Source organism: Eptatretus burgeri, chromosome 1 (genome assembly GCF_056783735.1).
Source record: "Eptatretus burgeri isolate ZD-2024b chromosome 1, Ebu_testis_v1, whole genome shotgun sequence".
In the NCBI taxonomy this organism is placed as follows: Eukaryota; Metazoa; Chordata; class Myxini; order Myxiniformes; family Myxinidae; genus Eptatretus; species Eptatretus burgeri.
Genome location: NC_140961.1, coordinates 47,555,663 through 47,566,654, shown reverse-complemented (window position 1 = coordinate 47,566,654; position 10,992 = coordinate 47,555,663). Strand labels below are relative to the sequence as shown.

Sequence of the window (10,992 nt, the reverse complement as noted above, 5' to 3'; positions counted from 1 at the left end):
CTGGTAAAACTACCAAAATCACGAATCACTGCTCACCTTCACTCTTTCATTCCTCTTTTTTTTTCCCCCCTTTGGAATAAACTCCCTCACTCTTCATTCCCATTCTTCCCTCCAGGCTTTCAAAACAGCTGTTCACCACCACCTCTTATCGTCCCCCATCCAAATCCTCGATCTTTTCTACCCCCGTTAATCCACCCAAGCCCACCTCCTTCAAATTCCCTACTTTCCTTCCTGAAAGTCCCTGTAATGTCCATCTTGTATACCCCCTGTTCCCCGCCCCATCCCCTCCCTTCCACAGATTTCCTAATGTCTCTGTTCCCCACTGTTTTGTCCTTCCCATTACCTCCCCTCTTGTCTCACCCCCCCCCCCTTGCTGTGTGTTGTGTGTTAGCTCTCATACGAGCCTAAACAAGGTGTACCAAAAAAAAAGAAAAAAAGTGTAATCCCAACCGCCCCAATCTTATACAAAATATATATATATTTTTATGTTGCCGGCTGCAGGCACAGACTGATTAGTCCTAATTGAGGCCAAGCCTGAAATAAAAGAACTGCATGAATATAAAAGTAAGGGAAGAGAGAATAGACTCAAAGTTTTTGAAAAAGTAAAAAAAAATCTACTTTGTGAAAAGGGGAAGGTCATAAGTGTTTGTGAAGACATGAGAGGGTAAACAGTTCCAGAGATTGGCGGTGGAGAGGAAGAAACAAACATCGTAACGGCCAACCCTTGAGTTGCCAGTGGCCACACAATAATCATGTGATGTAGTGGCTTGTCGAGTATTCCTTGGTCTCGCTAATGGTGGAGGTACACAAGCAGCAAGTTGTCGTGAGCAGAAACCAAAGTAATATTTATAGAAAAGAGGAAGAGAGCCTACCATGTGGCATAATTTGAGTGAGTCGAGTTTTGAGGTCACATTGTTAGAGTTGATACGTCAAATAACTTTGGATTCAATTCTGTCCAGTAAGTATGTGGAGCTAGAACCTCCCCAGATGTGAACGCAGTTCTTTATACAAGGACAAATCAATCCTTTATAGAGTTGGAGCAACTGTTCAGAGGAGAAGAATCTTTGACATCTGAATAGAACTGATTTATTCAAGGCAGACTCACCTATTTGTGTAATGTTTGGATTCCAGGATAAATGTGATGTTAGTGTGATACATAGTAGGTTTATTGCATCACATGGTGTAATTGGAGAGTTGAGTGGAGTTTTAGAGAGAGTGATGGGAAAAATTGAGTTTTTGAAGCATTAAACTTAACTTGATTACATTTGCCCCACTGGGAGATCTTGTCCAAATCCAAATTTAAAGAGGTGGATGTGATGAAACGAGATGTAGATCGAGTGAGGAAAGTAATGTCGAGTCGTCAGCATACGAGTACATTTGGTTGTTTGTGAAAGAAAGAAGGTTATTGATAAAAAGAAGGAATAGTGTTGGGGACTGAACGGAACCCTGAGGTACACCGCTGTTGATAGGGAAGGGGGTCGATGTTGAACCATCATTGTATCATTGGATCATTGGAACGGAAAAGCGAAGGAAAGGTAGAGTTACAGAAGTTGTTGGAGAAACTTTTAGTTAAGGACCAGAAAGATCTATTAGTGGAAGAAGATGAGAGGTTGTCGCGTGTTTTGAATAAAGGAATGCTTCGCCTCACGAATAACATATTTGCAATGATTTCTGGTGGATATGAAAGCTGAATGCGAGTCGGAGGAAGAAGGGTTATTCCACGTCCGATATGTGGCATCCCTTGCACGAATGGCCGCAGAGCAGGAATTATTGAACCAATAATTGGTCGGAGAGATGGATTTGAAACAGAAGGGGATATAAGCCTCCATTCCTTCATCAATAACCTCAGATATACGTTCAGCAGAGATGGAGGCATCGCCCGAGGAGAGGCAGTAGTCTTTCCAGGAAAAGTCAGAAAAGAGGTTTCGTAAACCAGTCCAGTGAGCATTATTGAAATGCCAAGACTGGCATTTCGTCAGAGCAGTCGGATGAGAAGAAGTGGTGGTAAGTAAAATGATGTTCACAAGATTGTGGTCAGAAGAACCAATTGGAGGTGAAATTGAGTAGTTTTAATGCAACGGATTGGAAGTGAAGAATAAATCCAAAGTATTGGTAGTGTGGTCATGACGATCTGGGATATGGGAAGGGTGGGTGATAATTTGTTCCAAATCATGGAAAATGTAAGAGCTTCAATCCCCCCAGCCATCCGTGTGGGAAGATTTCAATCACTCCCTGTGGTGTACATTGAAGTCTCCGAGATAGAGAAATTCTGCTTGAGGGTGTTTGCATGTCATGGCCTCATGGTAAGAGTTCAGATAGTCAAAGAAAGCTATAAAGTTTGTAGAATTGGGAGAGCAGTAAGTGAAACAGAGGAAGACATTGATGGGCGAGAGACAAATCTTAAGCCAGATGACATCAAAGTTTGGAGATTCGAGGTCCACAAGGTGGACAGCAGGCGTGTTGATGTTGGAGTGGACACAGACTCCTCCTTTGAAGGGGAATCGTGAGTGATGGTTGTAGTTCGAAATGTAAGAATTAACATGAAGGTCACGTGATAATCGGGTCTCTGTGAGAAGCGAGATATGAGGAGAGGAGCTTGCTTGATGATGTTCAACAGAGGAAAGATTCAAGGAAAGACCACGGATGTTGGTGAAATGAATTGAAAAAGAGTCACGTTGGTTCAAAAGGCAAGAGTCTTGGAAGGGACCGATACTACTACTACCTGAGCCCCCCCCCCCTCATTGGCAGCAGAGACAGGCAGGTCAACGGAGATTCTTCGCACCCCATAATGCCGGGAACGAGGAGGAGGAGGAGAATGGGACCACACTCTGTGCAGAGCATTGATGCTGCATCAGCAGTCTCCTCGGGACACAATCCTGGACGGGTCGCCACTCCAACACAGACTTTAATTTCCCTCAAGTATTTATAATTACCCTTGAAAATATTCCTATTGTCATTAGATACCATGTTCATGTTAAGTGGCTGTGGCGGTGTATCTGTCATGGCGTTTGAGTATTAAATCCCCCTGTGCACCCATTTCTGTGCCCCCCATTACACTGCCATTGCCCCCCACCCTTGTGCCGTCCTGGTGCAGTGCTTCACTGTTTTTCCGCACACGTGCTTTTATCTCCACGAGTCTCGGCTGTACACCTCCAAGAGAGACGTTTGACCATCCGGACTGGTGGTGTTAACCACCCGTCACATCTCTTCACTGCGACAGGTTCTCTAAGAGTGTCCATCATTGTGGTGCAACGGTACATTACGAGGATCAGGTAGTTTTGTTACTGAAATGCGAGGGTAGAACAGCATGTCTGTGGGACCGAATGTACACAAACTAAGGGCTGTCAGCTGAGAAAGCAAATTAAACGAGAAGGTTATGTGAGGATGGATAGGAAAGGTTCAAAATTATTTCAAGGCAAATAACTGCATGGAGATGTAGGTTGATGGATTTGGAGAAGACTGACTCGTAGGTTAGCTCTGAGGTGGTGCATTTGCCTTTGAGCTGTCTAGTCTGGGTTCAAATCCCAACCCAACTATAATGTGTCATAATGGTGTTTTGCATGAATGGGTATGCTGGCGATTAGGAGGAACGTTAAGCTGGGGGATGTTTAACATCCACCAACAGATCCTCCCAGAATTTTGTTCATAAGAGTAGGGGAATGCATGTACCCTGACAAAATTCCAAATTCCTGCTCTCGCGGTAGTTGCTTGCTTCACTTAAACGTTACGTGAGCCTGTTTGTATTCCCATTGACGCATCATCCTTCCAAATCCTATATCGTATGATGATTTGTCCATTGTAATTTGACTATTCGTTGTAATTCATGTTAAAGTACATTGTTGACTGCATTTTATCCTGCATTTATGTGCAAGCTCCTACATGAGCCTGAGAGAATGTAAAAAAAAACAAAAGGAATTTCAGAAATATGAAGTTACAGTGAGAGTAGTTTGTGTGTGCTTGTTTGTCATGTTACTCCTCCAGTTCTGGGCCAATTACATCCAGACTTGCTCCAGAGAATCAGCTTGACCCCAATTAATGGAAAGGGGTGTTTTTATCTTTGCTGGTGGTCTTGGAGGGTTGAGGGGGGGGATGCACATTCTCTATGTAAATGTGTGGATCGTGTAGCGCTGTCTCCAGGTGGTCACATCCATGACGCGACATTTCAGATTTTCATTTTTAATTAATATCTAAAAACATGTTTTCACTTTGACATTACGGGGTATTTTGTGTAGATCGGTCACAACAAATTTAAATTTTAATCCATTTTAAATTCAGGCTGTAACACAACAAAATGTGACAGAAGTCGAGGGGTGTGAATACTGTTGTGGTTCTACAAAATCATTGCTCCCCAAGGCAAATGCATACAACATATAGCAGTCCACCAAGCAGTTGTTTCATTAGTATTCATTCTAGTTAGCCATTCCCTCGCGTCTAGTGGGTAATGCATTGAGAGATTTTAGTCAAGTCTTCAATTCCAATTTCTAGTCATTTATTTGATTTACTTTACTTTACACACATGACTTCTTGATGCATGTATGCATGCCACGGACCACGTAGCGACAGCCTCATTACCATAAACCGCAAGAACCCCGTTCAAACAGCGCACCATTCCCCAACGGACACTTCGTTTCAACCTTCTCCGTACTCGAACCACAACGCTACAACCTTCATGCGACCATCACAACGCCTTCCTAAAAAGCCCCACAATAACCTACGCTCAACCTCCTCACCACAACCGCTCCAAACGCTTCAACTGAAACACCACAAATGCTTCAACATTCTCACCGCAAACACCACTGTGCTTCATCCCCTCCCCAGGGCTGCGGCGAACACCGTGACCGCGGTCAGCACCCTTGATGCTCACCACTCTCCTTTGGGGATGTTGGGAACAGTGGACATTACCCACAGATGGATGCTTGAGGTTAGAACAGATTGGCACGTAGCTCAGAACGCAAGTATGCTCTGGGGTCCATTCAACGTCATCTGAGTAGTCATGGCGCTCCGCTAAATAGAGACCCTCATTTGGTGCGTCGCATACATTCGTGGCCAGAGAGCTCTCCCAAAAATCCGCACTCCATGTTGGTCTCGGCGTTCCATCACATGACTGAGTTTGGGGGTGAATGAGGTCATTTTTGGCTTGGAAATCGGGTGTTATCAAATGTATTTTGCTTGGAAACTCACAGAGAAACCATTTAACCGTTGTAAAGCACACTGAATCATACAAAATAACCAATTGCTTTAGAAACAGTCACCAGGACATATCAAAACATGATCACTCGTATGCTGCTGAGGTTAAAAGTTAAAACCTCCAAGATGCGGGATGAAACTTTGCCACCACAGCGCCCGTGACCAAACATGCAGGCATACATACACCTGCTGAGAGTCCCTAAATTACAGATCCAAATATACATATATATGTACCTCCACCTTGTAACAACTGCCGACTGTACATCCCAATCAGGACACAAACCTTACCACTGTCGAATGTAGGGTGCTTGGCAAGCAGCTTAAGCACTCAAGCAAGCACTCCAATTCAATGATTGGCAAGCAATAGCTTTGTCCAAATGCCCAAACTATTTCCGAATTAGACAAACGAGTACGTGCCTGTACGTGTGTGGCCGTAGGTGGAAAAAAAAAAAAAACTTTCAAACCGCTTGCCAGAAACAACAACCACACAGGCCGTTCCTTCGCTCTCACATACCCGTACGTGCATGGCCGTACGTGCAAAAAAAAAATTATTTTTTATTTCAAACAACTGCACAAGGCCGTTCCTTCACTCTCGTAAACGATGACTGGATTGGGGCATTATGTTTATCTATTAATGCGCATAAGAAATCGAGAAATTATTAGAATACAGTGTCGTCACTATCTGGAAGTGGTGCGTGCCCGTACGGAATGTTCACATGTATTCCATGAATTATCGCTTGCATTGAAGTAACAACTGCTGTGATACTTACACACACAGAGTTAATTAAAATCAAGTTTACCTCCCTGTCTTTGCTTGCCATGACATTCGTTGCCATTGACCATTGCCACTCCTACGCTATGGTAACTAAATGGCGCCCTTTCCCCATCGGCCACGCCTATGCAGCAACATGTCTTATCATTGGTTTGGTAAATAAATGGCCGCAGCAATGTGTCTTGTCATTGGTTCGGTAAATAAATCGCCATAACTTGGGAACCACTTGTCCGAATAATATCAAACCTTGAAAAGGTACATACTCAGGTCCCCAGAAATATAGCTGGCAAGTTTCAATTAGATCGGACCAGTGGTTGTCGAGAAACAGTGGTCACACACACACACACACACACACACACACACACACACACACACACACACACACACACACACACACGGCCGGATTTTCCAATAGGCAACATAGGCCATTGGTCTAGGCCCCACCAGTAACTGGGGGCCCACAGGGGACTTGTGGGTTCTCTGATCGGTTTCATTGTATGCTTTTTATTATGCATTGTATGCATTGTATTTCATTGTATGCATTGTATTTCATTGTAATTTATTATGCTTCGGTTTCATTGTATTTTCCCATTATTCCTATTTGTAAGATGTACATGATATGGAACTTGATTTACTTTGATGTACTTGATATGGAACTGATTTGATTAAAAATTATTGATGTGTTACATTATGTTGTAATTCTTTTTTTTTTTTTACATTACAATATTACGATATATATATATATATATATATATATATATATATATATATATATATATATATATATATATAAATAATATTTGGGGGGGGGCACTGATAAGGTTTGGCCTAGGGCCCACAAGCCCCCTGCGCACGCGCGCGCACACACACACACACACACACACACACACACACACACACACACACACACACACACATACACACACACACACACACACACACACACACACACACACACTGCTGGAATTATAGATAGATGAAGACTCTCTTTTAGCAGTCAAAACTGCTGCTAAGTTCAAATCTGGAGCTTAATTTTTGTAAACTCGTCTTAGTTTAAGAGCTTCTTGAGGTTATGGCACACGAGGAAATGAAATAAAGCCACAAACGCTGGCGTCTCCTGGCATTTACAAGCATTGCAATGTATCCAGCGATTCATAGCTGTGATGAACAGGCATTCGATAATATGAGAAAGGAAAGTGAAAAAAAACAAACTTTATCATTAAGAAATCGTTGCAGCCTGTTCCAAGTCAAGGCATGGTTGATCAGGCCAAAAAAACATGTCACCTTTAGACCCGAGCGAGGTAACCGAGGATACGCCTTAAGACCCCAAAGAGCAAGGTGGCTGAGGCTGTGCCTGATGAAGGATGTAATTAAATAATGTCGTTAATTATCTTCAAAAGGGATGTTTTAATTAACCCAAACATCCAATGTTCACTCTTGCACTTCCTTGGAGTTCCCTTATAATGCTTTATGATGCATGCATGTTCCCATTATTTATCCTTATTATACTTGCAAAGTTTCAGGCTGCTCGGTTTCATGGTTTTGGAGTTATGGAGGACACACACTCGTACACACACACGTACACACACTGACATTTATTAGTATCGAGTTATAGATAAACAGTTGCCAATCGTCGTGTGACAGGTGGAAAAAATTGGGCTCTGTCATTGAGAAAACACGTTAATATGGGCAAACGCCTCAGAAATTGGGTGTTATCAAATTAATGTATTTTGCTTTGAAACTCAAAGGGAAATATATAACCTTTCTAAAGCATACCCGGTTCAGATAAAACAAGTAAAAGAGCAATCAGAGATTGCACACCATTGCCAGGACTGCTTTTGTGTGGTATTTGTGTACCACTGTGTTAATTAATGAGATAATTAGAACTGCCACTTTATAACTGCTGGCAGTGATGACTGGGTACCAAGACGTCCCGCTTTGATGCAACCTCACTTTGATTGGACACCTGGCCCTGACCCACGACGTTTTTTATAATTCATTATTCAATTTAATTTAGAATGGGATTGCAATAAATTCAAATCAAATGGAAGACCAAATAGGTGCAGTCCTGCATTGGAGTAATCAGAAGGAACTGGAACAAGAAAAAAGCAAAGATGGAGTCATCAGGAGGAACTTGAATAGGATTTGGGTTTCAGCCGCTACTACTCCTCCACCCTCAAACCCACTCAGGCATAGCCAAGTGAGCCATATTTATAAAAAAACCCAACCCCCCCAACCCCCATATCAAACAATTAAATAATTCTGGCTGCCAGACCATGTGTCCAATCAAGTTAAAATTTAAAACATATATTCCCCATCTCGACTAGATCATAAATGTGAAGTTTCACGTCAATTGAGAAAGCGGTTCCAGAGATGTCACGTCAGGTTAGATCTGTGACCTGCTTCAGGTGCCATGTAAACCTGTACTAACCTGTTCCATGGTCGGGTTGTCGGCGACTAAACCGTCTCCCCCACCAGGTTTTCTGGTATGGAGGGTGTTTGGATATGGACACCCAGCAGGATTAAAAACAAAACCTGTCAAAGAGTGGAGGAGCTCCTTGTGAGCCAACGGCCATCCATATCTAGTGCCCAACTGTGTCTACAGACGTCCTCCTGCAGTTGGGTTACTTTTTTATTCGGAGGTTGGTGGCAGGATTTGCACTCCGGCCACCGTAAAACCCTTCATTCCGCAAAACGCAAAAAAATCTGAAAACCCACTCCGTGGGAGTACCTCCTGTGCAGCTTCCCTTCGCAGGGCAGCTCACCAGATGATGGGATTGGGGCAAAGCCTTCAGGACCCCCAATCTTTGATGAGAGGAGGGAAACCACGGGGTAACATCCCTGGGTCAGATTGCGGGAGAGTGTGTCGGAGTGGTGCTGAGGTGTCGTCCACCAGACGGCGGTCTCCTTGGGTTAACCTGAGGCGGTCCCTTCGGGTGGGTGCCTGGAATGTCCTATCCCGAAGAGAGGATGATCACCTGTCTCTGTTATCATCTGAGCTCAAGCGTTTGGACATCGGGATTGCAGCTCTCTCTGAGTTTCGGAGACCGGATTGTGGCGAGATAATGGTGGGTGGTGACACCTACGATTGGTCTGGCCGCTCTGAAGGTTACCATGCCCAAGGAGTTGCTGTCGCTGTGTCCAATAAGCTGATCCCAATGATAATTGAGGTAACACCGGTCAATGAGCGTATTATGAGATTAAGGATTCGTCACTCCTTCGGTGTCATTTCCCTGGTCTCTGTTTATGCTCCGACTGAGGCGAGTGATCTCACCGTGAAGGACACATTCTACACCACGCTCGAGTCTGTGGTTGATCAGTGCCCCAGACGAGATACACTTCTAGTCTTGGGGGATTTCAATGCATCGACTGTAACTGATAGTGATGGTTATGAGGTGTGTGTTGGTCCCCATGGGTCAGGAACTATGAACCAGAATGGCACTAAGTTCCTTGACTTTGCAAGAAGTCATGGACTTAGGGTGGCCGGTTCATGGTTTCAGTGCCCACAAGCTCATCGCTGGACTTGGTATTCCAACGCTGGCGGTGTGGCAAAGGAGATTGGCCATGTCCTCATTGACGGTCGTTGGAGGATGATCCAGAACTGCAGGGTCTACCGGAGTGCTCAGTTCCTCAATACTGACCACAGGCTTGTTGTAGCAACTCTAAAGCTGCACCTTAAATCCTGGAGAATGGTACCATCCCAGCCTAGGCTGGATGTTGGCAAGCTCAAGGATGAGAGAGTAGCTGAGGAGTTTGCGAACAGGCTGAGTGGACATTTGGGGTGTCTGGGTGCTTTGGGGGGTCCTGAAGAGTTGTGGAGCGCCTTCAAGACCACCGTCCTTGATGTTGCCGGTGGATGTCTTGGAACTCACCACAGGGCAAAGAAGAATTTTGTCTCTCGAGGGACACTGGATACCATTGACCAGAGTCGCAGGGCCAGGCTGAATGGCAGAGCTGAGCTGTTTAGGGAGCTGAGGCGTAAAACTGTACGTGCACTGAGGGTGGACAAGGAGGCCTATGTGCGAGGAATCTGTGAGGGGGTAGAGCATCACCTGTGGACAGGTGATTCTCATCCCGCTTACAGGGGAATTCGCGCATTGCGTTCATCCAAGGCCATCCCTCGGAGCACTGCAGTTAGAGCAGAGAGTGGTAGGCTCTTGACAGAGGAGTCTGAAGTGAAGGCCCGCTGGGCCGGTTACTTTGAGCGGTTGTACCACGCTAATCCCCCAGCTGTCGAGTTGGACGTCAAGGGTGTTACAATCCCTGTTGCTGACCCTCGAATCAACTGTGGTCCACCTTCGCTTGTGGAAACACGGGCTGCGGTGAAACGGTTGAAACGGGGCAAAGCTCCAGGGATCTGTGGCATCCATGCTGAACTTCTCAAGGCTGGTGGAAATGCTGCACTCGTGTCGTTGCATGCAGTTTTGTGCTCTGCCTGGAACACAGGCATCATCCCAACTGACTGGAAGAGGGGCCTTGTTGTTCCTCTCTGGAAAGTGAAGGGTGATCACCAAGACTGCAACAACTACCGAGGGGTGACGCTGCTCTCAGTGCCGGGCAAGGTCTTTGCTCGGATAATTCTTGATAGGGTTCACCACCATCTGCTTGAGCACCAGCATCCAGAGCAGTCAGGCTTTACACCAAAGAGGTCAACGATTGACCGTATCCTTGCTCTTCGTGTCCTCACCGAACGCAGACGAGAGTTTCGGCAGGGGCTGCTTGCAGCCTATGTTGATCTCTGTAAAGCGTTCGATTCAGTGAATCGGGATGTCCTCTGGAGGATTCTTGGTCTTCATGGGGTGCCACCAAAACTGATCGATCTGATGTCTGAACTCTACTCTGGTACTGAGAGTGCTGTGAAGTGTGGTGGTACCATCTCTGACTTGTTTCCAGTTGTTACTGGAGTTCATCAGGGGTGTGTACTGGCCCCCACACTTTTCAGCACTTGTATGGACTGGATTTTAGGGAGGATGTCGGAAAGATCAAGCTGCGGTGCATCGTTTGGGAATGTCAAGATCTCGGACCTTGATTTT

General features: G+C 45.0%; 1 long non-coding RNA gene across 2 annotated transcripts in view; it reads left to right on the top strand.

The window, feature by feature from the left end:
* The window catches only part of LOC147034417 (uncharacterized), a 27,584-nt gene extending 20,948 nt beyond the window's left edge, over positions 1 to 6,636 (top strand). Inside the window, exon 5 of one of the 2 annotated variants that reach the window (XR_015058572.1) lies at positions 3,095 to 6,636. This is a non-coding gene — a long non-coding RNA (uncharacterized LOC147034417). Of the gene's footprint in view, positions 1 to 2,748 lie in introns of both variants that reach the window. The other variant, XR_015058571.1, reaches the window with a different exon arrangement.
* The last annotated feature ends 4,356 nt before the right edge of the window (positions 6,637 to 10,992 follow it).